We start from the raw sequence: 12020 nt of genomic DNA on the forward strand, positions 1-12020 counted from the left end.
CATATGGCCCATGCTGACCGTCCAAAGATCATCTCGCCACACACACCACCTTCATTCCACATGGTCATTAATTTCGCATGGCCAATTCACTTAACTTGCATGTTTTTGTACTGTGGGAGGAAACTGGATAATCTGTTGTTACCGCACACAGGCAGGGAACCGATGCTGGAACCGCACCCAGGAACCTGGACTTGAGGAATTAGTGCTAACCACTGATTAAGCGTTCTGCCCGAGTTTGCCTCCAATGAACTATGGGGGGAACCAGGGAAATTCAATTGTAATTGAATTGAGACATCGATGATACGTTTTTCTAACGAATAAAAACATATTTTTGATGTTCATGAAAGACTATAAGACCATAAGACATAGGAGCGGAAGTAAGGCCATTCGGCCCATCGAGTCCATTCTGCCAAATAATCATGTCCGATGGGCATTTCAACTCCACTTTCTCGCATTCTCCCCGTAGCCCTTAATTCCGTGTGACATCAAGAATTTATCAATATCTGCCTTGAAGACATTTAGCGTCCCATCCTCCACTGCGCTCTGCAGCAATGCATTGCAGAGGCCCACCACTCTCTGGCTGAAGAAATGTCTCCGCATTTCTGTTCTGAATTGACCCCCTCTGATTCTAAGGCTGTGTCCACGGGTCCTGGTCTCCTTACCAAACAGAACTAATTTCCTAGCGTCCACCCTCTCCAAGGCATGTTGTATCGTGTAAGTTTCTATTAGATCTCCCCTTAATCTTCTAACTTCCAATGAATACAATCCCAGGATCCTCAGCCGTTCCTCATATGTTAGACCTACCATTCCAGGGATCGTCCGTGTGAATCTCTGCTGGACATGCTCCAGTGCCAGTATGTCCTTCCTGAGGTGTGGGGACCACAACTGGACACCGTACTCCATATGGGACCTAACCAGAGCTTTATAAAATCTCAGTAGCACAACGGTGCTTTTATATACCAACCCTCTTGAGATAAATGACAACATTGCATTCGCTTTATTAATCACGGACTCAACCTGCATCTTTACCTTTAGAGAATCCTCAACTAGCACTCCCAGATCCCTCTGTACTTTGGTTTTACGAATTTTGTCACCGTTTAGAAAGTAGTCCATGCTTGTATACTTTTTTCCAAAGTGCAAGACCTCGCATTTTCTCATATTGAATTCCATCAGCCATTTCCTGGACGAATCTTCCAAACTGTATAGATCCTTCTGCAGCCTCCCCACTTGCTCAGTACTACCTGCCTATCCGCCTAACTTTGTATCATTGGCAAACTTTGCTAGAATGCCCCCAGACCCTTCATCCAGATCATTAATATATAATGTGAACAGCTGTGGCCCCAACACTGAACCCTGCGGGACACCGCTTGTCACCAGCTGCCATTCTGAAAAAGAACCTTTTATCCCAACTCTCTGCCTTCTGTCAGACATCCAATCCTTAATCCATACCAGTAGATCACCTCGAACACCATGGGCCCTCACCTTGCTCAGCAGCCTCCCGTGTGGCACCTTATCAAAGGCCTTTTGGAAGTCTAGGTACACTACATCCACTGGGTTTCCCCGGTCTAACCTACTTCTCACCTCTTCAAAAAACTCCAACAGGTTTGTCCGGTACGAAATCCCCTTACTAAATCCATGTTGACTTGTTCAAATCCGACCCTGCTCTTCCAAGAATTTAGAAACCTCATCTTCAATGATTGATTGTAGAATTTTACCAACAACCAAGGTTAGGCTAATTGGCCTATAATTTTACACCTTTTGTCTTGATCCTTGCTTGAACAAGGGGGTTACAACAGCGATCTTTCAATCATCTGGGACTTTCCCTGACTCCAGTGACTTTTGAAAGATCTCAACCATCGCCTCCGCTATTTCCTCAGAACTCTAGTATCGGGGCCAGGAGGTTTATCAATTTTAAGACCTTTTAGCTTTTCTAGCACTTTCTCTTTTGTAATGGCAGCCATACTCGACTCAGCACCCTGACTCCCTTTAATTGTTGGGATATTACTCACGTCTTCCACTGTGAAGACTGATGCAAAGTACTTATTAAGTTCTCCTGCTGTTTCCTAATCTCCCATCACTAGGCTTCCAGCATCAGTTTGAAGTGGCCCAATGTCTACTTCTGCCTGTCGTTTATTTCTTATGCATTGAAAGAAACTGTTACTATCATTTCTAATATAACTAGCTAGCCTACCTCCGTATTTGATCCTCTCCTTCCTTATTTCTCTCTTTGCTATCCTCTGTTTGTTTTTGTAGCCTTCCCAATCTTCAGATTTCCCAGTGCTCTTGGCCACTTTATAGGATCTCTTTTTCTTTGATAGAATTCCTGACTTCCTTTGTCAACCACTGATAAAACTACAGAGTGACATTAACAAGTTTCATCCCACCATCAAACTCAACATGGACTACTCTCGACTGTGTGTCTCGTTCTTGGACACGTGCGTCTCCATCAAGGACGGACACCTCAGCACCACACTCTACCGCAAACCCACAGACAACCTCACAATGCTACACTTCTCCAGCTTCCACCCAAAACATATTAAAACAGCCATTCCCTATGGACAAGCCCTACTCATACACTGGATCTGCTCAGATGAGGAGGCACGTGACGGACACATGGAAGTACTCAAGGATGCCCTCACAAGATCGGGTTATGATGCTCAACTCATCGACCGCCAGTTCCGACGTGCCACAGCAAGGAACTGTGATGACCTCCTCAGGAGACAGTGACGTGCTGCAACTGACAGGGTAACCTTCGTAGTTCAGTGCTTCACAGGTGCTGAAAAATTACGCCATGTTCTTCGTGACCTGCAACACATTATCAATGAGGATTAGTACCTCACCAAGACCTTCCCCACACCTCCACTACTTGCCTTTAAACAACCGCCAAACCTCAAACCGATCATTGTTCATAGCAAACTGCCCGGCTCCCAGGACAACTCCAAACAACCCTGTCACGGTGGACGCTGCAAGACATGTCAGAGTGTGGACATAGATACCACTATTTCGCGTGGGAACACCTCCCACCTTGTACATGGCAGGCACTCATGTGACTCAGCCAACGTTGTCTAACTTATACGTTGCAGGCAAGGGTGTCCAGAGGCATGGTACATTGGGGTAAACGAGCAAAGGCTACGAACAACGGATGAATGGGCACCGCACAACAATCAACAGACAGGAGGGTTCCCTCCCAGTTGGGGAAGGCTTCAGTGGTCCAGGACATGCAGTCTTGGACCTTCGGGTGATCATCCTCCAAGGTGGACTTCGGGACAGGCAGCAGAGGAAAGTGGCCGAGCAGAGGCTGATAGCTAAGTTCAGTACCCAAAGGGAGGGTCTCAACCGGGACCTTGGGTTCATGTCACATTTCAGGTGATCACCATTGTACTACACACACACACACACACACACACACACTCACACACGCATATTCCTACACGCACACACTCTCACATAAACACGGACACAGGCTCACACAGACGCGCAAAGACACCCACACACACCCTTATAAATACACACATTCCCACACATGCACCCCCGCACAGACTTAAGACACTCTGCACTCACTACACACACACAGACACACACACTTTCTCACACTCACAACCCCCACCCCAGACTGACACACAGACAGACAGACAAAAACCCACATGCACGCATATATTTTGTGTGGTGAATTTGTCCTTTCAGAGTTACATTGCACTTTGCTCAAAAACTTCGTACATTCATGTCGAACTCTGAGCTCAAAAACTGCATGAATTTATGGAAAACTCTGTTATCGTACTTTTTAGATGAGAATCAATCTAAACATCAGGTCATAGACAGAGCACACAGGGGGGCTAACACCTTCAACATATTGTCTAGCTATAACCATTGTTAACAGCTCACCCGAGAATGCAACTTTAAAAAAAGGTTTTTGTGATTTACACATGAAAGAAGTGAAACTATCACTGTATTCTAACAGATGAAAGGCTTTACAGACAATCAATTTTTCAATGTATAATTTCAGTTACACCACACTGCAAATTTTTGCTATAAATTCTGTGTTATAATCGAGCCCTCCACAATCACCTGATGAAGGAGAGTCTCTCCGAAAGGTAGTGTGTTTCCAATTAAACCTGCTGGACTATAATCTGGTGTGTGATTTTTAACTTTGTACACCCCAGTCCAACACCGGCATCTCCAAATTTTGTCAGCCATGGTTGTCTAATCCCGGATAATCTTTCTCTTCTTGGGGATGAACCTCTGTACAGTGTCCTCAATTTTACCACAAACTCCTGCTATTTTTGCTCTACTGTCTTCCCTGCTAGGCTCTGCTTCCAGTCTATTTTCGTCAGTTCCTCTCTCATGACCTCATGATTACCTTTATTTAACTGTAACACCATTACATCCGATTTTGCCTTGTCTCTTTCAAACTGCAGACTGAACTCTACAATATTATGATCGCTGCTCCTAAGTGTTCCCTTACTTTAAGATTTTTTATAAAGACTAGTTCATTACATAGCACTAGGTCCAGAATAGCCTGCTCCCTTGTGGGCTTCATGACAAGCTGTTCCAAAGAGCCATCCTGTAAGCATTCCATGAATTCCCTTTCTTTGGATCCACTGGCAACATTATTTACCCAGTCCACCTGCATATTGAAGTCTCCCATGATCACTGTGACCTTGCCTTTCTGACATGCCTTCTCTATTTCCCGGTACATGTTGCGCCCCTGGTCCTGTCCACTGTTAGGAGGTCGGTACATAACTCCCACTATGGTGTTTTTTGCCTTTGATGTTCCTCAATTCCACCCACACAGACTCCAAGTCATCCAACGCTATATCATTCAGTGTCATAGATTTAATTTTGTTCTAAACGAACAAGGCAACTCCGCCCCCTCTGCCTACCTCCCTGTCGTTTCGATAAGTTGAAAACCCTTGAATGTTTAACTGCCAGTCCTGACCCCGCTGTAACCAAGTCTCTGTGATGCCTACCACACCATAATCATTCAGGATGATCTGTGCCATTAGTTCATCTGCTTTGTTACGAATGCTACGAGCATTCAGGTAAAGTGCTTTCATGCTAACTTTACATTCGAGATATTTGAAGTCATAAGATGTCCTAAGATATCCTTCCTTTTTGCTGCATTCCCAGTCTATCTCAAATTTAAATCTGCCTGCACATATACATTCCTGCCGCTTATCCTTCCATTTAACTCCATACTCCATGTCGCTTTCACTTTCCCTTCCCTCCAACTCAGAATTTTAAAGTCCTACTGACCACCCTATTTATCCGCTTCGCTAGAATATTGGTACCTGATCGGTTCAGGTGGAGACCGTCCCAACGGTACAGATCGCCCCGTTTCCAAAACTGATGCCAATGCCCCATGAAGAGGGATCACTCTTTCCCACACCAATCCCTTAGCCACGTGTTTACTTCCCTAATTTTCTTATCCCTGTTCCAATTGGCACGTGGCTCGGGCAGTAATCCGGAAATTATGACCCTTGAGGATCTGTACTTCAATTTCCTTCCTCGTGCTCGATAATCCCCAAACATGTCCTCCACCCTAGCTTTGCCTATGTTGTTAGTCCCAACGTAGACCACAACAACTGGATCCTCCCCTCCCGGGATATCCTTTCAAGCCGGTCAGAAATATCCCACACCTGGCACCGGGTAGGCAATACACCATGCGTGCCTCCCAATCCGGCTTGCAAAGGATACTATCTGTCCACATAATTATAGAAGACCCTATAACACACACGGTCAAGGGCTGAGGCTCCTCCACTCCTGAACTCAGATTCCCCCACCTGCCTCATTTACAGTCACATTCTGATGCCCCTGATCACGAACTGAATGCGAATTACTTAATCTCCCAGGTGTGACTGCCTCCTGAAACAAAGCGTACAGGTAACTCTCCCCTTCACGGATGTGCAGCAGTGTTTGAAGCTCACATTCCAGATCATCAACTCTGATCCGGAGTTCTTTCAGCAACCAACACTTGCTGCTGATGTTGTCACTGCCATTCACAATGGGATCAGCCAGCTCCCACATCATACATCTACAGCACACCACCTGCCCAGCCATCTCTGCTTAGTTAATTACTTTATTACTTTGTACAGGTTTAAGTGAAAAAAACTTTCTGATAACGCTTTGCTATAGTCTTTTTTCTAAAAAACAATTAATAGATAAACATGAAAAGTATTTTTTAACCAGTCACTGATAATGAAATAGAAAATCCTTACCTTAAAAGAACAGAGTACTTAATAAGGGGGTTAGAGGAGGAGGGCGGGTGGGAGACACTACAGTTGTAGAGTCTTGGGTTTAGCCGCCTTCCTGATTTATATACTCACTGCTTTTCTTCCCGGCTGCTCCTCTGGTCATCATCACTTCGCCCTACTGCTCCCGCTCTTTCTGTGAAGAAAAAAAAAATCGCTGCCCGCTACCAATAAGTAATTTTAAAACAATCTGTCTTACCTTAGCTGTAGCCTTCCGGGTTAGTTTAAACTCAGCTGCTGCTCGCACACAAAATGGAAAGAGTAGTGAAAGATGTCAATTCTCCAGCCTTCCATAAAAAAATCGCTTACGTGCAAGATGTTTCAAAAGTAGAAATAAACACCCCTCAAACGAACAAAGTTAAATGTTAGACAACTTGTCTCAAGTAAAATTACTGATATGCAAATTGTCCCACAACTTAAATAGAATGCTGCTGAGGTCATTTATTCACATATTGCATGCTTTCCAATACTGAGCGGTCGTTTTGCATCCAATATAGCTACTCATTACAATTTAAACTTACATAGAAGTGGAGATCTTCATTTGTCGAATATGAGCATTTTTTTTTACCGGTTACGACACAGCAGTGAACAGTTCTGCTTGTTAAATCAAAAACCCAGAAAAGCTCACTTCCCATCGTAATCTGTTCAAGGAGGAGTGACAGAGAACTCCCAAATTCCACGATTTAAAGGAAATAATTTCATTTTATTCTTTGACTGTGAAAGCGAACGTTGAGCAACCGCTATTTAAAAAAAAACTATTTCAAATGTAGTACTTGTTATCTGCCTTCACCTTTATTACAATATAGTATTTCAATTAACTCATGTTAAAATTTCATCCACTTAAATCCAAAACTGGACAGCCGCTGTTGTCATCGGTGTCTGACTTCCTCTATCTGAAGAATTACCTGGTTGTCTTTACATGAAAACATACATTTGGCAGAGAGTGCTTTGAATGGAAGTTTCTCTCGGTGCCAGTTAGTATCTGTCTAAATTTCAAAATGTTTTTTTTACAACACAAACTTCAGATCATCTCATTGATTCGTGGTTGGCAAAACAATAAATTCAAACTTGATTGGTTTTTCGTATCCTGGGACATAATGTAAACTGCTTGGCTAATTTCGATTTGGTTTCAACCAAAACTCGGATATCCATTTGAAAGATAAATGCCACAAATTTTCAGTGTTTCAGTGCACTCTGTGACTGCAAGCTAACCATAAGACGGGTGCTTGAAAGTGCTCAGTGCAAAACAGTGTTTTACTCTATTTTAAATCTGCGTACACGCCTTTAAGCTTCATAATATCCTCACACTCACTCTGTAAGTGACACACTGACCCCCTCACAATCAGGCAGTAACTGGCACCCTGTTCCCTTCAGTCATTCTGTCACAGTCATCTTTAATCACCCCCACTCACCCTGTCAGTTTCACCCTGACCCAGTCATGGTAATTCCATCACCATCACCCTGACCCACCCACACACACTCGTTCACCATGACCCTGACTCCTCCCATTCACACCATCAGTAGCACTAAGACCCCATCATATTCATTCCCTCACTGCCACCCTGACTCCCTCACACGCAAACACTCAGCGTCACTCAGACCCACACACCTTTAGACACCTTCTGTCCCAATCCTGAACTCACAGTCACCGTTCTTCCCTCACCCGCATTCCCCCCTCTCACTCACCCTTCCAACTGACCCTCTCAATCCTGCATTGACACACTCACTCCCCCACACACTCCCTCACCATTGCACCAATTCACATGCACTGGCCTGCACCACTACGCTTACTTCACGCACACCTCCCCACTGTCACAAACATTCCCCTTGCATGCACTCCCGCTGTCCCACACTTTCACCTGAAACTTCGGCAATGGCATGCTCATTCCACCAATGTCACACTTATGCTGACACACAGTCACCGACTGAGACACTCACTCCCACGTACACTGTCCAGCATCATGCTGACTTGCCCACACATTCCCCACTATTTCCCTCAATGCCTCATACACTTCCTGACCATCACATGGAATCCCCCGCACACTTCCACACCATAAAGCTCACACCCACACCCACCTCCTCACCGTCACGCTCACTCCCCCGCTCACTTGCCCACCACCATCCACACTTCCGCCCACACCCGCCCATTCTCCCACATATCCCCAACCATATCTCTTATTCTGCTGCTATCCTCCCCAACCTCACACTGACTCCCCCGCACAGTCATACACCGTCGTGTTCAATCACATGCCCTCTGCCAAACCGTCATGTTCACTCCACCGAACACTACCACACCAACACGCTAGATGCCTTGCACACACCTGCACTCCCACGTGTACTCTGCTGCAGCCTCCGCCACGGCCACAGTCACTCTCCTGCACAATCCCCCGCTGTCACAATCAATCCCCTGAACACTCCCCACCATCACAGTCCTTCCCCTGCACACTTGCTCACCGTCACCTTTACTCACCCGCTAACAAACCCACCATCAAGCTCACTCGCCGTCACACACACAACACCAGGCTCACTCCCAAACACACTTACCCAACATCATTCTCATGCCCGTGCACAGCCCCCACCATCACGCTCACTCACCCGTGCATTCCCTCACTGTCATATTTGCTTCCCCCACACATCTTCCCTGTCACAAAATCTTCCCATCTCGCTCACTAACTGTTGCACTCACTCCCCGGCTCATACACCCACAATCATTTTCGCTCTGCCACACAATTCCTCACTATTATTCTCACTCGCCCGGACATGCCTCACAATTAGACATAATCCTGTTCACTCCCTCACCATCATGCAAAACTGCCCTTTACACTACCCCACCATCACGCACTCTCTGCACTATCACACGTACGCCTGTGCTCACACTCACCCTCACACTCACGTTCTGCACATTCACCACCATCAGGCACAATTCCCTGCACACTCCAACACCATCATATTCACTCATCGGGACGCTCCCCGACATTCACATTCACACCCCTGCTCATGGCTAGTGACATTCACGAGCTCACACATTCCTCCACCATCACTCTCATTTAGCCACACACTGACCCGTCATGCTCACTCTCTTGACCACACTCTACTTCCGTCAATCTCACTCCCCCGCAGACTCTTACACCGTCACACTCATGTCCCCACACAACCCCCACAGCCACGCTCATTCATGCACGTGCTTCCCACCATTCCGCTCACTCCTTTGCACTCTTCCCCAGCATCATGCTCACTGCCCCGCCCTCTCCCACAACATCACAGTCAGTCCCCTGCATACTCATGCACCATCACACTCACTCTTCTGCACACTTCCCCACCGTCACAATCACTCCATCTGGCACTCTCTCACCGTCACGCTCCCTCCACCGTGCACACACAGACTATCACAGTTCCTCACCCGCACACTCCATAAACGTCGCCATTTATCCCCTGCACACCCTCGCACTGTCATGCTCACTCACCTTCTCATTCTCCCACCGTCACTCTCACTACTCCGCAAACACAACCACGACCACTCCCACTCCCCCGCGCACACCTGCACCATTACACACATGGCCCTGGGCTCCTCCTCACCGCCACGCTCACTCTCCCGGACACTTGCCCACCGTTACGCTCACACCCCCGCACACTCGTCCACTATCATGCTCACTGACCTGCATATAACCCTGCTCACCCCCCTACCATCTCAATCCATCGTCACACACTTCCCCACCCTCCAGCTCACTTTCTAACACATTAGCACAATGTCACGCGTACTTCCGTGCGCACACCCCAGCATCACGCTCCATCCCACTCACACTTTTCGCACCATCCACTCGCTCGCCAACAATTTCCCCCACTCATATGCTCACTCGCCTGTGTACTCCTACAGCGTCACATTTACTGCTCGATACATGCACAGCACCATGACACTCACTTCCCCATACACTCCACCAACATCCTACATACTATGCTGCACACTCCCCCACTGTCACCCTCAACCCCACGCACTCCCCCACACACTCACTTCACGGTCATGCTCACACGCCTTCACACTCCACCACTGTCCCACGCAATCTGCCGCACAGTCCACCAATGTCAGTCCCATTCCTCACACACTCCTCTGCGTATTCCCCATCCGTCACCCTCACTCCCTCACACACCCATTGTGCACTCTGCACCACGATTTTTCTGTCTCCACCACACACTGTCCAACTAACGTGTGCAATCTCCCACACATACCCCACCTTCACATTTACTCCCTCTACACTTCTCAATTGTTATTATGAATTGCGGGGCACTCCTCCCCACTCATACTGAATTCTCAACACACTCTTATATCGTCATGTTCACTCACCGTCATGCTTACTCCCCCAGACACTCCCCGACCATCCATCTGACTGCCCCACACACTCCAACACTGTCAGCCACACTCCACTACACACTCCTCCACCATGAAACACACTTCCCTATACAGGTATCCACCATCATGTACACGACCTCGTATACGCTCACCCCTTCATGCTCAATTAGCAGACGCTCTCCAACCATCACACGGAACCCCCACATACTCCCTTAACATCACCATGACTTCTCTGTGTACTCCCTGATGGTTGCACTCACTCTCTCGCACACTCACACGCCATCATATTCACATACTAGCCGACCGTCACATTCAATCCCCTGCACACATCATTACTGTCATGCACAATCCCCTGCACATGTTCACTTTGTCCCCGCACATCCTCACCATCAATTTCACTCACCCGCACGCGCCCACTGTAACATTGACAACCGCTCACACTTCCCCACTGTCAACTTCAATCTCCTGCACCCTCTTACACTGTCACAGTCATTCATCCACATGCTCACCATAATAACATTCGCTCACCCGCCCACTCGCCCATCATGACGCACACTACACTGCGTGCTGTTGACCATCACGCTCACTCCCTGCACACATCTCCACGGTCACACTCACTCCCCTCTTCAATCCCCCACGATCACAATCAATCCTCCATTCACTCCGCATCACACAAACCACCACTAACCCATCATGCAAGCTCCTCTGCTCGATACTCCACCATCACGTTCACTCCCCTGCTTACTCCCCTAAAATCGTGCATGCTCCTTACTCACTCAACCACTAAGACGCACACACTTCTGCACAGCATCCCGCTATCACGTCCCCTCCCCATACTCTCCCACAAAATTGCACACATTACCCGCACACGCTCCCACCATCACACTCACTCGCCTGCACACATTCCCACCTTCCTGGTTACTCCACCGCACAGTACCCATTGTCACGCACACTCCATCACAGTCAACATCACTCCAATGCACCTTCCTTCACCACAACACTCATCTGCACCCATACCCATGATTAGAATCAGGCCACCACACGCTCTCCCACTGTCACATGCCCTACCCACCACTCCGACACTGCCGTGTTCACTCCCTCGTACAATGCCACACTATCACATTCACGCCCCCATACCTCCCCATAGCCTTGCTCACTTGCCCAACCACATACCCGCCATTACACTCACTCCGCTGCATTCCACCCTCCAGCATCATGTTCGGTGCCTCATACACACCCGCACTATCATGATCTGTTCCCTAATGACAGCCCCACTCCCTCCTCCACCGTCACACTCACTTGCTCACACTCCTCCTATGCCATGCTCACTTCCCTGCTCTCTCGTCTACAAACTCTCCTCACTAATTCCCCCACTATCACACTCACAATGTCGCGCACACCCACACCATCTTTGTCACTCCACCATC

Source organism: Chiloscyllium punctatum, chromosome 43, assembly GCF_047496795.1.
Source record: "Chiloscyllium punctatum isolate Juve2018m chromosome 43, sChiPun1.3, whole genome shotgun sequence".
NCBI classification, from domain to species: domain Eukaryota; kingdom Metazoa; phylum Chordata; class Chondrichthyes; order Orectolobiformes; family Hemiscylliidae; genus Chiloscyllium; species Chiloscyllium punctatum.